The 18,637-nt window shown below is 38.8% G+C and overlaps 1 pseudogene; it reads right to left on the bottom strand.

Annotated features, from left to right (window-relative positions):
* Positions 1–916: 916 nt before the first annotated feature.
* On the bottom strand, positions 917–18,424 carry LOC121431149 (annotated as a pseudogene).
* Between the last annotated feature and the right edge of the window lie 213 nt (positions 18,425–18,637).

Below are 18,637 nucleotides of genomic sequence, written 5' to 3'. Positions count from 1 at the left end.
TTTTTTTCAATATAGACAGATAGATAGGAGGTTCAATTGTGTTAATAAGCATCTTGGGTTGAACTGGATGAAGAATTTTGATAATCTTTACAGAGTGAAATCCAAATCTAACTATAAATGGAAAAATGTATTAGAACACGGTGTATTCAGTAAGCAGTCAAGAGGAAATGCTATAATTACATGTATTTGGTCAGAAATAGATATGTAAGTACATTGCACTTGTACGTTATTATGTATGGACTGCGGTTGCTTGTAGTTTTTAAATCAAAGGTTGCTCAATCATATATAAGTACCATGGGATGTCGAAAAGAGGTGAAAGTGAGAAGGGGGGGGGTGATAAAATGAGTGAGACAGTGAGGAAAAGGAGAGACAGACAGTGGGAAAAGAATGCGAGAGAGAGAGTGGGAAAAACTGAAAAGATTGAAAACGAAAGACTTTCCCATAAATAGGCAAATACGAAAAAGGGATGGGTAATTTCGGCAGGCCCGGGAGGAGGGTAGGCTTCGATTTCTTAGCACTTCATTATTATGTAGCTAATAGTGAAAAGTCTACTACTTTTTCGCAAAGTGATTTCATGACAATAAAAGTGGCATTACTACATAGCAGAAATATACTTTTTGGCGCAGTGGGGCATAAAAATGGCAGATTTTTAAATAAATAGGCAAAATACTGAAAATTGCTGGGTGACTTTGACAGTCCCCTGAGCAAGAAGATTACCAACACCTCTTTGTATAACAGATAGATAAAACGTTATTCCTTTGTCTTAATGTGGTTTCAATAAAAGAGAGTTTACTACATAGTACAAATGCTTTCTGACTCAATATGGACTTCAAAATGGCAAATTTTCCCAGAAATAGACAAACTTTGGGAAAGGGATGGGTTGACTTTGGCAACCCCCCCCCCCCGCGGAAACCCTTCACCCAATGAACCCTACAAAAGAATTTACAATTTAAAGAAATTAGAGAAAAATGAGTTTGAAGAAAGAAAATGGAATATAGGTGGGATCGGATTGTATCCCCAGCGAACAATAAATTTTAATTGATTCATGCAGAGTTTAATCTCAAACTAACGGCACTACAAGAATGTGAAAAGTAGCCAATATCTGGGGATCCGTTTCGTAAAGTTGTTCATAAGTTAAGAGCGATTTTAAGAACGACTGGTAAACACTTCTTATGCTCTTAACCATCACCAATTCAATATACCATTAACCACAAGAAAGGATCATCAGTCGTTTTTAAAGTCGCTCTTATCTTACCAACAGCTTTATGAAACACTCACCTGAAATGTTAAAAAAAAAGAATATTGCTAAAATCTTCATTTTGATATAAAAAAAACCCCGCATAGTCCCCTGGCCACTTGTTTAATAACACAACATCACTTTATCCTATCAATTTATTCATATCTACTTGAGATGGAAGTTGATATTGGCCATGAGTGGGTTCCAATTTGAAGGTCTGATATCTAAATTACTTGTTACTGTAACGTTGGAACTGTCACCCAGCAACACTTTGATACACGAATGACGTAATTATGGCATAAACAAGCAGAAATATTGCTTCACCTCACCCATAAAGGTTGTTTTGCTATTTTACATCGCTTTTTAAATTCGACTATAGAACAAAGGGATACCACACTTCGAGAATACCACCTACAAAGCAGTAATCTAGAGGCTCCATACTACCCACCTATGGTGTCAAACCTTTTCTGTGGTGTGGGTTGTAGGAACTCCTTAAATAGGACCCCTATGAGATTTTGCTCCCGGACTACGAATTCAGAGAAGGGCGAATTGAGATTGATTGTTTTTTGTTTTAATCTGCAATAAAATATGTATTTATAGACCTTACCAATGCCATCACAGGTGACTCCTGCATCTCCATCATGCCCGCAGTTATGCACAAGAAAACCAGCATGCTGACAAAAGGCTAGGTTTGATTCAGATCCTTTGCATACGACATCATCCAGAACGATGTTTCCTGAGCCTTGGCCAAAGTGTGCGCTTCCATGATAAGCAGAGGCTTGCATATACCCAATACTACGACACACCACATGGGCAGCATTGAGATCCCAGCTATCATCGCACACAGTACCCCAAGCATCTTGGTAGTAGACTTCAACTCTGCCTTCATTAGGTCGACTTCCCCCAGTCAAACGGGTCGTCAATAGTGCTGTTTGTCAAGTATAAATGAAGATTGATTCACGCGAATGTTTTCTAAAAATGAAATATTGTAATCATGATAACCATGATTACAATTTACTTGGGTAACCAAACTTGAGAAATTTATTTGGTTTTCTCCACATATGAAACCATTTTGGCATATACGAATGTGCCCCAAGGGATAAAACAGAAACTCGCATGGTGACCATGGTGTCAACTGCGCTTGTGCGCATCTAGATCTGACACCAGATATGTAAATGTGATTACAAGTGATTTTCTAAAATGTATCTGTATTTATTTGTATTTTTGATTACCGGACCAGACTGAGTACACCTTAAAGGCAGCTTCACACCTGAACCAGAAATAGGCTTAATACCGAAAAAATGCCAACGAACTGAGGAATATGTTGACGTGTAACGACAGCTACAACACGCGCAACTTGAATAGTCGTGGCTAAAGAATCTCGAAGCGTTTTCAGACTACTTCTGGTATATGTACATGTATACGCACCAAATCGCAGTCATACATGTTATTCATTTGATTTGCAGATTGTACACAAACATTCTTACCGAACTACAGACTATTGGCCAGATCATACACTGCAAAAACTCCCGTGTTCATTTAACACCAGCCCGGAATCTATATAAATTATGTCCACACAAGAGAAGTGTTAAACAACACCGGTTTTGGTGTTAGTCTAACACCATATAGGTGTTTATACAACACCAATTATTATTAAAATAGCATCGGTTTGATTCCAAACTGGCGTTGGTTCAAAACTTCTCTGGTGTGGACAATTGTGGATTCCGAGCTGGTGTTAAATCAACACCAGAGGTTTCGCGGTGTACATGTCATATGCGTTTGTTATTAATATCACTTTTCGCAGCCTCTGATCGGATGTTCAGAGAAGACACGTTGCTAACTTTTATATGGGACAGTTTAAATTAATGGTGCAATACAAATTGAGTAATGATTTAAAAGTTACTCGACTGACCGGATGTGTCGGGAGCTGTTACACATGACATGACAAATAGATTCCCTCAAACGAATTTTTGTAATGTAGAAGTGTGTCGAAATTTACAGAATGATATTGAACAAGTGGAGAGCATCTGGCAGTCTCGCCTGCATTGCGCAATTATAGCAGCAGTTCTGGGGAGTGTTTTATCAACATTTTCGTCCGACAAGTTGTCAGATCTGACAACTTTCCTAGATTTTATTGGCTGAGAAGCATTGCTACTAGTATGGTAACTGTCTGATACAATGGGACTTGTCAGATAAAACGTCCGACAAGTCCTTTGAAGAAACACTCCCCTGACTTTGAAAACGAATATAATTATCCACAAAAACACAATTCATATGATAATGAAATACGGTTCGTTGACTCTAAATAACATTTGACCGTGATAATGTGACATAAAACTTGTGGAAGATGATAAGTGATACTTGATCACCCCTATGTCCACATTTCATCAACTATAACTTCCAACGTTATGATGTAATTCAACAAATATCTCCAATGTTGCCAAAGTTTATTTACCTTTTGACTTATGACATTCATCATGGGACCTGAAACTCATGCAATAGTTCACTGATACCTGATTACCCTATGTCTAAGTTTGAGAAAATCTGACAAATGATGAGAGTTATGAGCTTTTGATTATTGCGATCACTAATGCTATAGAGATCCTCATATTGGCAATGCGACAAAGTGTGTGATGTCACTTGTGAACAACTCTCCTCATTACTTAAACATATATTTCACTTAAATTGCTTCTTTTATCACATCTATCAGTAGATCATGTATTCATTTTATAGGAGGGCATGTAAGACAGATTTATAAAGAATACATCATGGGTAAAGGGTTTGTATCACCACAAAAAAACAGAAAGATACATTTTGAGGGTATTCTATAGTCCATCAAAGGGAACGTTGTTCACATGTGACATTACACAGCCTTGTCGCATTGCCAATAAGAGGATCTTCATATCATTAGTGATTGCGATATTCAGATGCTCTGTTTTGACAAAAGTTTACTTATTCCAAAGGTTTCATTCCCCTTTAATTTGCACTTTGTTGTCACTCTATCAAGTGGTAGGATATTGTCTCTTGTAGATCCAATTTGTATGCAAATCAGTACTGGAGAATTATATTTTGCGATTATAAAAAGTCTTGTTTTAAACATGTATTTATCTTTATTATTTTGTATCGATTTTTTAAAGATCGATTTTCCATAGTTTTTTATAAAGTCACTGTATATGAAAATACACAATATACCTGTAATATATGTATATAAATTATAATACTTAGCAAATTTACCGTTAAAATTTAAATAAATTACACTGACCACACTCGCCAATAAAGTGAAATTGAATTTCGAAAACAACATAAATTTAATACTGAGCTGTAACCGATTAATCGCATAGTCTTACCATTTTCGCCACTACACGTGACTCCCGCATCTTCGCCGTGTCCGCAATTTTCAATATGGTAACCATTGTGTATACAAAATGCCAGGTTTGTCTCTGATCCTGTACAGGCTACATTATCCAGTACAATGTTCCCTGTGCCTTGACCAAAGTGGGCGCTGTAGTGAAATGCAGTAGCACTGATGTATCCCATTGACTGACAAACTACATTTGCGTCGTTGATATCCCAGCCGTCATCACACACAGTACCCCAAGCACCTTGGTAATATACTTCAACTCTCCCTTCGTAGGGTACAGATCCACCAACCATACGAGTCTGAAGAGGAACTAAATTGGGTAGATTGCGAATTTATTCCAAATTTACAATTTATACTAAAAAGATATAAAACTCAAAAAAATATTCCGTGAGAGGTTATAAGCATTGTTTTCTACTTATGTATTATTTTTTCTTGACTTATAACCCCTTACCTGCTTATCCGTTCCCTTCTCTTTTTATCAATGTCTTTCCTTTCTCCTTTTCCATGTTTCCTTTCACTTATCTTCCTCTCTTACTCTGTCTCTTTCTTTTCATTAAAAAAATGTGCATGTGCATTGATAACTTTCTGTTTTGTCATTAATAATATCAACAACTAACACTGACTAATGCAAACTATCAGCATTCAACACAAAAAGAGGATCATTAACGAGAATATTGATATGCTTCATGACAAAATTGATATCTTAACTTGCTTAGATAAAGGGAAATACCTACGAATGTATTCCTCGATATTGCGATGACACCAAAAAGCAATCTCTGTCGCTAGACTGGCTTCGCGCTCGCATGAATTCTTGAGCAAAAACCCATACGTTTTATGATTAAATAGATGAACAGAAAGTCCCGTTTGCAGGTTTAAACCTCAAAAGAACTCCAACTTCGATTTGCAATAATCTTTTGTTGGATTTTAAACTCCTTTTTTTCATATTGAAATATCGAAAACTTAAACTCGCGCTTCGCCCTCGCATCTATTGTTCTTTTAGATACCCGTCTTATTTATTGGTACAAAAATGCTTAGAATATCAAGCTTTCAGTTCAGAATATAAAGAAATTTATGCTCGCTCTCGGCACTCGCATTATCTGTGTAGTGAGATATGTATCCTCCTCATGAGTTACTACAAAAAGTCCTATAAATAGGTGCCTTTTTCCTGTTTTCAGGACAGTATACTAAAAAATTTCAGCTCGCGCTTCGCGCTCGCATTAATTGGTTTGTGAGATATGTGTCTCTTTTTCATGACAAATTTATATATATATATATATGTGTGTGTGTTTGTGTGTGTGTGTGTATGTATAGGCCTATGTGCGTGTGTGTGTACCCCACCCTTATCCGAAGCTTGACTATTACAATATTTTGCATTTTGGAGCCCTCACTCTGGCAAAATGATGATTCGTTTAGGTAGAAAAACAACAACTTTTATTTTCTTGAAATAACTTGGGGACGAAAGAGTAGGTTTTTTTTATATCAGGTACATATAAAGAATTGAGGGCTCAGCAAAGCCTATCCTCTCATGGGGCTGCCCAAGTCACCCAGCCCCTTTTTGCATTTTGCCCATCATCTTGGATAGTTCTCCATTTTGGAGCCCCATTGAGGAAAAAATGTTTTTACTTTGTAGTGAAGCCACTTTTATTTTTTTAAACCACCTGGAGGCGAAAGAGTAGCCTGTCTTCTATCAGTTACATATAACGAAGTATTGTCTAGCCCCGCATGGGGTTACTGAAGTCATGCACCCAACCCCTATTTCGCATTTTGCAAATTTCTAGGAAGATCTGTCAATTTGTAAATCAAAACCAAATAATGAAAGTTTGAATATCCACGCTGAAATACGTTTTTATACTGACGTAAAAATTACATATTTATTCTATATTGAGCAAAATATATATAAATCACATAAAAGGCAATGCGAACGCGATAATTTTATACTGAATAGTGACATGAAAGATTTTTAAAATTATTTCCCAAGTCTTCCCCTCATCTTATTTTATTCACTAATCTTCCTCCTCTCATGCTTCCAATCTTTTTCTCCTCTCTTTTCCCTACTTTTTTTGTTTCGCTCCTTCAATAGGGGGGTTGGAGCTTCCCCTTCCCCTGGATCCGCCTATGTGCTACATACTAAACGGTGCTGGCACATCGACGCCCATCCTCTTAAGAGGCTCCGAATTGGCAGACTTTCCCGTAAATTGGCAAAATACGGAAAGGAGGAGGGGGACTTCAGCAGCCCCCCCCCCCCTCGGGGGGGGTAGGCTTCATAAAAAAAGAAAAAATAATCATACTTTTATGATTTTTAGTTGAAAAACATAATTTCCATTGACTTTGTAAACGTAATCACGTTTTGATTTTAGGACCGACATGTGCTTACAAAATATTGGGTAATTTCAGAGCCGCGTACCCGGGCGCGCGTCACAAATTTGCTCTCTCAAAAATGCGCAAGATTTAAAGAAAGAAAATTAATCGAGCGGCGCGGTCAAAAAAAATGCGCGACGGTGTATAGCAGCGAAATTCGTCGAGGGGGGTCAAAGTGCCACCCCCCCCCCCCCGTTTAATAAGGGTTAGATGGTCAATATTCAGCATGGCATATCCAATGCTCTTTGCTTTTCGTCGTCACTCTACGCCAAGAATCCACGGGTGGCCATTCAAGATGAGCTCACAAAAATCCAATATGACGTCATTCATAGCAGCCCGCGGTTTTCACCGACCAGTTTTTGTCGGAATATTCATTAAAAAAAAAGAAAGTTGGTAAAATTCGGCTCAGACGTAAAGAGGCCCTGGCTCGCTGCGCTCTGCTTCGCTTGGGGAGCAGCCACAAGGGCCTCGACAAGAGGCTACGTTTTGCTGCGCACTCATGACAATAGGCACCTTTCGCAAATCTCTATAACGCAAGATTAGAGTCGGGTAACTCAAAAGTTAACGGTTAATCATAGACTCGAATTTCTAGATTGATTATACATTACAGTCAATACAATCAAACGTAGAAAACTGTTTTGCAATCAATGCCTAGCTTTGTGTTACAGGCCCTATAGATCTTGCTTTTCGTGTGCAAAGCTCTTTCATACGATACCAGCATGCCATGCCATTTGCCTGCCTAAGCTCGCGGCGGGACTGTACCTGTATTATGGCTATGACTCCAGCTGGCTGGATACATGCGGAATTTAGATTATGACATGGATAAGAAAGTGGTTTTTCAAACAAATCGAGTACATATTGAGTAAGGAAAAACTTACCGAATTAAGGCTTAGATATAAATCATTACAGTCCATCGAATCGATATTGCATTTAATGTGCATTATTTGTGGATCACTGGTAATTGATTCCATGGGTCAGATCACCTCTCAAGCCGAATCATTTCCCATGCGTTGACATGTACACAGCATGCAACAGGCCATAAACCGTCTAAATTTGCGGAGTTTTTTTTCTTTTGCCGGCACCTTCTACATAAACGATAGGCCTCTAGCACACAATATAATGGGCAGTATGTTTTACTTTTCCTCAGAAATGGGGGGTTTGCCGGGGGGTACACTTCCATTGGTGAGTGGATACCAGGCGCGACCATGAGGTTTCGAAAAGCACCCTAAACAAGGGAAGGTCTCTTCCAGATCATGAAAATGCATCTCTTAACAAGTATTTGGGTTGTGACACCCTACAAGTAGTGGAAATATATCCCTTTTCAGTATTTTAATCAATGTTTCTCACACCCTCATAACGCTACATAGGCCTATACGTAACGTACTTACCCACTCTTTCCTTTTTACGTGTTGTCGCGCCTGGTATCCACCATTCAATGGAAGTGTGTCCCCCGGGCGGCCTCTCGAGTTCTGGGAGGAACCAAATTTGGATTTGGAAAGTCGTCCTAAATCAGATATATCGCTGTTACCATAGTAGCAACCAGAATTTTGCACACGAAACGCAAATTGGATGTTTTCGTTCCAGATGCGAAACGAAAAAAAAATCTCATGTCACACAATTTGAGGACGACCATGACGACGGGCCCAAAAGTCTCTTCCAAAATGAACTACCGTTCTAAATAAGCGTATGCGTCCTCAAACGAAAGGTCGGGATGACAATTGCGAGTTTTCGCAAACGCGACATTAGGGTCCAATAACATAAAAGTTAACGTATAATCATATACTCGACTTATAAGATTGATTGTGCATTATAGTCAACGGAATCAAATGCAGAAAACTGTTCTACCATCATTGCTAAGCTGTTACAGGCCCTATAGATCTGCTTTTCGATCGTGTGCAAAATTCTTTCACACGACACCTGCTGCTGCACCATGCTGCGAGATTAAATCTCGCTTTCATGCATGTACGACTGGTCATCAGCGTATGCCCCCTGAGCAGGCGGAGACAGCTGGCTATATTCGAAATGCATGGCCAACAATAGATTATGACATGGATAAGAAAGTGCAATAGGCCCATCTGTCTGAACACCATCCGCATTTGCGTTTTTTTCTTTCTTTTACCTCCTCTTCCTACACAAACGATATGCCTTTTTACACAAAAGTAATGGGCACATTATGTTTTACTTTCCCCCGAAGTGGGTGATTACTGAGATTCAAATTTTCGGGGGGAACCACTTCCATTGACGAGTGGATACCAGGCGCGACCATCGGGTTTCGAAAAGCACACTAAACAAGGAAAGAGAGTCTTTTCCAGATTATGAAAATACATCCCTTAAGAAGTATCTGGCTTTTGAAACCCTACAAGACTTGTATTGGAAATGGATACCTTTTTACGTATGTTAAGCATCGTTTTTTGACACCCTTATTATAGGCCTATACGTAACGTACTTGCCCGTTCTTTCCCCTTTTACGCGTGGTCTCGCCTGGTATTCACTCGTTTTGGAAGCCCCCCCCCCCCCCCCGGCGGCCTCTCAAGTTCTTGGAGGAACCAAATGTGGCTCTAAATCGGTTATGTTGCTGTTGCCATAGTATTTTGCGCACATACCGCTTATTGATGATTCCTTTGCAGATGCGAAAGCTAAACAAAATCCTCATGTCACATGATATAAATTGCAGGACAGTCTTTTGAGACGGGCTCAAAGGTCTCTTCAAAAATCAACTACCGTCGTAAATAAGCGTTCGGGTTCTCCAGCTAAAGGTCGGGAGTAGCTCCTTTCGCAATCTCGAGTACGCCAACTTGTTAATACCACTTGTATATTATACAGCGACATATAGAAACCAACGCATGCTAAACAACGGCGGTGGAAGCCAAAGATTTAGGGGGGACCAGCAAATTTTTTGACAAGCCAAAAAAAAAGTTACTAACCAAAATTTTAATTTAGAAGGGGGCGCAGGAAACAAAATTGACAAGCAAAGAAGGTTATGAACAAAAATATTTAGGATGTGATCGTCCCCGCCCCCCCCCCCCTCCTCAATTTTAGGGGGGACAGATCCCCCCCCCCCCCGCCGCCTATGATGCGACACCATGCATGTCATTCGCAAGTTGTGAGATGAGAAAAACTCGTGTTTTTTAACAATGTATGAACTCGTCCATGGCCACCTCGCGTGCTAGGAGGAACCAAATGTGGCTTTAGGAACTCGTCCTAAATCAGATATGTCTCTGTTTCCATAGTACCTAATTAGTAGCAATCGAATTTCAGGCACGAACCGCAGATTGAATTTTTCCGTTTTGGATATGAAAAGTAAACATTCTCATGTCACTGAACTTGTATCGCAGAACAGTCCGTTATACAACAGGCCCAAAAGTCTTTTTCCCAAATCCACTACCGTCCAAAGGGTTCATTCCTGCCGCTCTGCAAAGAAGTCAGAAATTTTAAAGTGAATTTAAAACGAACTGCAAACATTATTCCAGATTCACTTACCAAGGTTACTGCACGTGACTCCCGCATCTTCAGCGTGTCCGCAATTTTCAATAAGGTAACCATTGTGTCCACAATATGCCAGGTTTGTCTCTGATCCTGTACATGCTACATTATCCAAAACAATGTTCCCTGTGCCTTGACCAAAGTGGGCGCTTGAATGATATGCAGTAGCACCGGTGTATCCAATTGATCGGCAAACGACATTGGCGTCGTTTAGACCCCATAAATCGTCACATACCGTACCCCAAGAACCTCTGTAATATACCTCAACTCTACCTTCGGAGGGTACAGATCCGCGCACCAAACGAGTTTGAAGAGGGGCTACATTAATGTAAATTGAGAATGAAAATATATTATTGGATTCAGCTAAAACGATATCCCTGTAATTTATTCAAAATGATTATATGTGATGAGACTAAGTGGGAAATAGAAGTAATAATAACGAGCTGCAAACAAAATAAGAGCGATGAACGCGGGCGGATGGCTAAACCCTGTACCATACAAACTAAGAAATCCCGGTGCAAATGAGGTGTACAATACGTGCGTATACCTCACAATCTCACAATACCATCAACATGATCAAGGTGCAAGTTAGCTGTTATATGCGAGAGTACATGTCTGTTGTACAACCCGTGTAAACCCCACCAGTCTTGCTGATAGACGTATATGGTATAAAGTTGATTTGTGATCGAAGATTACCCGAAATAACAATGTACTAACGCTACACTTTATCTAAGTAAAAACAAAATATTAAATATAATTGTGATAATTGTTTTCAAAAAATCATTTGATTACGTATACATTTGGAGAAACAGTAAATAAAGCTACATGAATCACAATATCAGCACGTGTAAAAAAATCATATCCCTAGAGACCTCCTCCAGATTCAGCACTTCCCGTTGGCATATCGAGAAGATCTTAATTACAAATACGAGGTGAGTTCGAGTCCCAATCAAGATAACTAAAAAATCGATACAAAGTAAATAAACCGAAATTCTTGAAAATCTTTTTGTTATTTTAGGTGGGGTTTATTTTGCACCCTCGGGTTAGACGTGTACACCCTCTAATGTGCAGACGGACAACCTACATAGAGGTGCTCGTATAGGGACGAACCTAAGCACCCGTATGGTGTAAAATTGAACTCGAATTTCTTTTAATGGTATTAATGATAAAAGCTGCATTAATATTGCCTAGGGTACAAAGCGCTGCTATTATTACCCCGGCTTTAGCACGAGCTACCATCACCGGCGCTCAGTGCATGCAAGGAATTAATCCGGCCGGGTACCCATTCACCTCAACTGAGTCGAGTGCAGCACAGTGCGAATTAATTTAAATGGATCGAGGCTTAGAACCCATTGCACTATTTGTATTTTATACCTCGGTCACATTTGCTCTACGGCGGCCCTACGGCGAGTCGAAAACTGAATAATATCCACTTTTATTCCAACCACCTATATGTAGCTGGTACGAAAATGTTTAAAACGGCTGTTTTCGACTCGCCGTACGGTCGCCGTAGAGCAATTGTGACCGAAGTATTACGGAAACCCGGTGAAGTTGTCCATCTGCACTCCCCAATCAGTTATATCGGAAGGGGAGACATGCTGTCCATAGCGATTCATTGCGTTTTTGCCTCCACACAGGTGGCGCGAAAAATGATTTTAAAAAATATCCGGAGAGGCTTACCAAATTGGCACGTGACTCCCGCATCTTCGCTGTGTCCGCAGTTATCATTAAGGTAACCATTGTGTCCACAATATGCCAGGTTGGTCTCTGATCCTGTACAGGCTACATTATCCAAAACAATGTTCCCTGTGCCTTGACCAAAGTGGGCGCTTTAGTGAGATGCAGTAGCAAGGGTGTATCCAATTGATCGGCAAACTACTTGAGCGTCGTTGATATCCCAGCTATCATCACACACAGTACCCCAAGAACCTCTGTAATATACCTCAACTCTGCCTTCGGAGGGTACAGATCCGCTTACCAAACGAGTTTGCAGAGGGTCTACATTAGGGTAAATTGTAAAAATGAAAATATATTTTATTGGACTCAGCTAAAACGATATCCCTATAATTTATTCAAAATGACATATAATGGGATAAGACAAAGGGGAAAATAGAAGTAATAATAACGAGCTGCAGAGCGATGAATGCGGGCGGATGGCTAAACCCTGTACCATACAAACTAAGAAATCCCGGTGCAAATGGGGTGTACAATACGTGCGTATACCTCACAATCTCACAATACCATCAACATCACCAAGGTGCAAGTTAGCTCTTATATGCGACAGTACATGTCTGTTGTACAACCCGTGTAAACCCCACCAGTCTCGCTGATAGACGTATTATCACGTATATGGTATAAAGTTGATTTGTGATCGAAGATTACCCGAAAAAACAATGTACTAACGCTACACTTTATCTAAGTAAAAAAATATATATTAAATATAGTTGTGATAATTGTTTGTAAAAACTCATTTGATTACGTATACATTTGGAGAAACAGAAAATAGAGCTACATGAATCACAATATCAGCACGAGTAAAAAAAATCATATCCCTAGAGACCTCCTCCAGATTCAGTGCTTCCCGTTGGCATATCGAGAAGATCTTAATTACAAATACAACGAGGTGAGTTCGAGTCTCAATCAAGAAATCAAAAAAATCGATACAAAGTAAATGAACCGAAAGTCTTGACAATATTTTTGTTATTTTAGGTGGGGTTATTTTGCACCCTCGGGGTTAGACGTGTACACCCTCTAAGGTACAGACGGACAACCTACATAGGGGTGCTCGTATAGGGACGAGCCTAAGCACCCCTAGGGGTGTAAAATTGAACTCGAATTTCTTATAATGATAGTAATGATAAAAGCTGCATTAATATTGCATGAGGATACAAGGCGCTGCTATTATTACCCCGGATTTAGCACGAGCTACTATCACCGGCGCTCAGTGCATGCAAGGAATTAATCCTGCCGAGTACCCATTCACCTCAACTGGGTCGAGTGCCGCACAGTGCGAATACATTTAAATCGATCGGGGCTTAGAACCCATTGCACTATTTGTATTTTATACTCCGGTCACATTTGCTCTACGGCGAGTCGAAAACTGAATAATATCCACTTTTATTCCAACCACCTATATGTAGCTGGTACGAAAATGTTTAAAACGGCTGTTTTCGACTCGCCGTACGGCCGCCGTAGAGCAAATGTGACCGAAGTATTACGGAAACCCGGTGAAGCTGCCAACGCATCTGCACTCCCCAATCCGTTATATCGGAAGGGGAGACCTGCTGGCCATAGTGATTCATTGCGTTTTTTGCCTCCAAGACACAGGCGTAAATACGTGTTGGTGGATGGGGGAAGACTGAAATATTTTGGCTTTTTTTCAATCATGTGTTTAGATATGCAAGGAATTGTCATTGATATGTCCACAATGGCGTACCGTGGGTTACGGCTGGGGAGGGGGCACCAGCAAAATTTTTGATTCACTGAGTGAGCGCGCTCAGTTGCCACTTTTACTGACCTAAAAGAAACATTTTAAGGACAATGTCATTAAAGGATATGCATCTCACTGATCAAATAATGCGAGGGCGAAGCGCGAGCTGAATTTTTTTTATATTCACACCTAGAAAGGAACATTATAAGCAAATTTGTGTAATCATGATAGGTACCTGTCTCGCTAAACAATGCGAGCGCGGAGCGTGAGGAGAAGTTCTCGTATTTTTGAATTTTGACCCCAAACAGCGAGATTTAAGGAATATATTTTAGGATTCCATTATGAGTATGCATATATCTCACCATTACCATCTAATGTGAGTGCCAAGCGCTTGCTGATTTTTATTAGAATTACATCTGAACTAATGAAACACTTTTGTAGTGATTGAAATCATGATTCTCATACGCATCTCACTGATCAAATGTTGCGAGCGCGACGCGCCAGCTAAGAATTTAGATAATTCAGACCTGAAGTGGGGTCTTCTAAGGTTTCTTTGTAGGGATTAACTAGGACCCTACGTATCTCCATAAATAAATGATGCGAGCGCGAAGCGCGAGCTGAAAACTTGATATTCCTATCAGAAGAAGGGACATTTTAAGGACTGATTTTAGAAATTCATGAAGAGCAGATATATTTGACCAATCCACTAATGCAAACGTAATCACGGACAGGAAATGTTTCATATATAAGAAGACTTTAACATGGCAATCACTTTTTGGGTCGTGAAAAAGAAGCATATGTCACTACATAAAATAATAAATCAAGTGCTAGGAAATATATTTGGTTTATATTGACTTGAAAACAGGATGTTTTAGTTCAACACGATTATATATCTAGTAAATTAAGAGGCTTTTTACAGGAGGAAATTATAATTTGTTTACAAATTTTTGGCATTACTCCTATTTGTTTAAGATCGGTATGCTCGACCTGTAATGAAAATCATGAGATCAGTATGCTCGATCTGTAATGAAAATCATAAGATCATAGGTCAGAAAAAATTGGAACCAGTGGGATTCGGCGAACCTGCCATCTACTGCTTTCCGGGCAACGACTTAACCACCAGGCTATTCTAGTTCACGGCTAAGCCACGATGAACTGGAATTCAAATACCTCGATCCTCTTCTTTCTGACTCATTAATATTCAAATGCCGTCCGCCGTGGACAAAATATGGTAAATTAAGAGGCTTTTTACAGGAGGAAATTATAATTAACAAATTTTCGCCATTAGAGTAGGGGAGATAGGGTTCCCATGCACCCGAATAATATATTTTTTAAACCTACATTTTTATAATCCGTAAGATGTATAGTGAATGAATTTTGATGTTCCCAAAACGAAATATTGTCCCATGGGGTTCAAATTCAAGATGGCGTCCAAAATGGCCGCCATATTCATGGGATTTTGATTTTCGTACATAGATTCCGACACAAACATCCATTTGCCACAAAATTAGTGTCATATGAAAGATAAAAAAATTTCCTACAAGTTGATACTATTCATGGGTGATGGAAAGGTAATTTGGTTGAGATTTTAATAAGAAAAATGCAATTTTGAGATTTTTTTCCAAAAAAATGAAAATTTATGAAATACATAATTTACCATAAATCTAAAGAAAATAACGAAATCGCTTTGAAATTTTCTAGAAAACTTACCTAATATACAACTATTAAGTGGACGAAATTCCAAATTGATATCATTTTTAGTCACAAATTTATAATGTCTCAAACTTGAAAATTCAATTTTCAGAAATTTAGCTTTTTTACTGCATATCGGAGACTTGGATATACTTATGTATATTGTCACATTTTCAACCCAGAAAATGGAAAATGCGAAATCATCCATTATTTTTGTTGGTAGAATTTACTGCAATCCCTTTATTCTTCGATTTAAAGACGGTTGATATAGTTTTTGAAAGAATTAAGACTTATCGCCAAAATTTGTATGTTTTTGGTAAAAAAAATTGCAAATGCACTGTTATTGATCAGATTTATTATACACAATCTCAACATTCGATATGAAAGAGGATGTATCAACGAGAATATTGGCAGGCTTCATGCCACCATAAGTATCTTCATTTGCTTCAGATAGAAGGAAAATATGCTGAATGTATTAAGCGATTTTGCACTAAAGTGAGGCCAAAAAAAGCAACCTCAGTGTGGCAGTCACACTCATGAAAACGATTGCAAAGTGATGAATGGTATGTCATTCAAATATACAATAGCTTTGATCAACCTCTCGCATCGATTGTGTTGGTATGACTAACACACCGTAATGTACAGTATGTAATGTGCATGGTAATAGAAATGTATCTGATTAAGAAGGATGAAAAACAAAAAAAGTGTTTCTGTTACATTATAAAGAAATTTATTAAATGAAGTCTCTTGGAAACAGTTATAAGATACACTTGCACTGCAGGTAATAGAGATGAAGTTCTGACACATCCATATACAACTCAAAGGAACATGTCACCTTATCTGTATTTTGAATCTAGGGCCTGTATTCCTAAATCAGGTTTATCTTCGAACGCCGTTATGAAAGATGGAAAAAATTTCTACAAGTTGATATTATTCATAGGTGATGAAAAGGTAGCTCGGGCTGATATCTTAATATGAAAAGACCATTTTTGAAAATGTTTCCAAAAAATGAAAATTTGCAAAATACTTGATTTACCATATATATAAGGAAAATAAAGGAATTGCCTTGAAACTTTCTAGAAAATTTTCCTCGTAAACAGCACTTTACAGACTTAAATGTACTATATTGTCATTATCTTTACCACCCTTTTTTCACCATTTTGATAAATTTTCTCTAACCTACACCTTTTTAATCGTGGAGTCGTATACTGAATGAATTTATTTTGATGTTCTGGAAACTTGAATATTGTTCCTTGGCCGCCACCATGACGGCCATCTTGGATTCTGACGAAAAACTCTTAGAGGTCAAGTCCACCTCAGAAAAATGTTGATTTGAATCAATAGAGAAAAATCAGACAAGCACAATGCTGAAAATTTCATCATAATCGGATGTAAAATAAGAAAGTTATGACATTTCAAAGTTTCGCTTATTTTTAACAAAATAGTTATATGAACGAGCCAGTTACATCCAAATGAGAGAGCCGATGATGTCACTCACTCACTATTTCTTTTGTTTTTTATTGTTTGAATTATACAATATTTCAATTTTTACGAATTTGACGATTAGGACCTCCTTGCCTGAAGCACAAAATGTTAAAATAATGGAATTCCATGTTTTCAGGGAGGAATGAAACTTCATTTCACATGACAATGACGAGAAAATAGAAAAAAATTATGTTTCATATAATAAAATACAAAATAAATAGTGAGTGATTTCATCAGTTCCTCATTTGCATACCGACCGAGATGTGCATATTACTGTTTTGTGAAATGAAGCGAAACTTTAGAATGCCATAACTTTCTTATTTTACCTCCGATTTTGGTACATTGAGATGTGTATGGTTGTGTTATTAATCAATTTAATATTTTCAAAAGTAGAAAATGTGGTGACGAATCAGTACCATGGAAAAGGCCTCCTGTAAATTGCATTTTACAATTTGCAACAATGAACTTATATCATGTCAAAATGTAAGCTTTATGGTTGTTAGGGAGGACTTAGCCAAACTTTGACAGACAGGCAGCCAATCTTAGAAGTCACCGACAGGCTCATGTGCTAGATTTGGTCGATCTTTTTGAGCTAAAACTTTGTGCCAATGTGATCTTGAAAGATATATTCCTGATCCAGAAGTTGTAAACTTTGAACTGGAAAAGCAATTTTGCTTGCTGCAAAATTCTGGAGTATTTTATTCTCTTTGAGAAAAAAAACACACAGAATTTTCTTGGTTGCCATGCGGGCAACCATGACGGCAGTTTTGGTTGCCAACGTCACCCGGGCAACCGCTTATTTCGAGCCCTGCTTTGGAGTGGGGATGGTGGATGGATTTATGCATGGTGGATTTACCTCTCGTGTGATCTGTTCCTTCTCAAGATTCCTCCGTTTGGCTTTGATACTTCGTAAGACCTGGGTTCCTCACAGGCTTTTGATGATTTAGCTAGTATCCAAGTGTGTTACCTTGGATGTATAACTCTCACTGGCTGTCCTACATGCAGAGGTTGTAGATCAGAACTTGTATGTCGATATTTTACTCCCTTCACCTTGTCTTGACTATTCATGAGAAAATTAGTGGTGGTAGAATCTCTCGAGAAATAGTGACTTGATAATGTGGCTCTGACAATGTCTGATGGGTCTACCAAATAATATTTCTGCTGGTGATATCAAGTTACTTAAGACTGGTGTTGCTCTCAGGTTCATCATTGCTAGTTGACTGTCTTGGCCAGTCTGAGAACATTTTGTCAACAGATTCTTGACTGTACGAACCATCCTCTGAGCTAATCCGTTTGATCTTGGATAGTGTGGAGAAGAAGTAATGTGCTTGATATTCCACTTCTTTTCTTCTGCTGCCTTGCTTGATGTTTCTGGCATGTTTCACACTGCTTTATCAACTGGTCATTGTCCTTGTTGATGTTTGACAAGAACACTGTCTCACGAGCAATTCGTCTGGTACTTTGGATTCCCATGTGTCCTAGGTGAAGCTGTCCAAGGATATCATTCCTCAGTGACTTCGGTACGATGACTTGACTTCCCGTGAAGAGTACTCCATGTGATAATCCGATGTTATCTCTTTACGACCAATAC

The sequence above is a fragment of the Lytechinus variegatus genome, chromosome 17 (genome assembly GCF_018143015.1).
Source record: "Lytechinus variegatus isolate NC3 chromosome 17, Lvar_3.0, whole genome shotgun sequence".
NCBI classification, from domain to species: domain Eukaryota; kingdom Metazoa; phylum Echinodermata; class Echinoidea; order Temnopleuroida; family Toxopneustidae; genus Lytechinus; species Lytechinus variegatus.
This window is presented reverse-complemented; position numbering and strand designations above follow the sequence as displayed.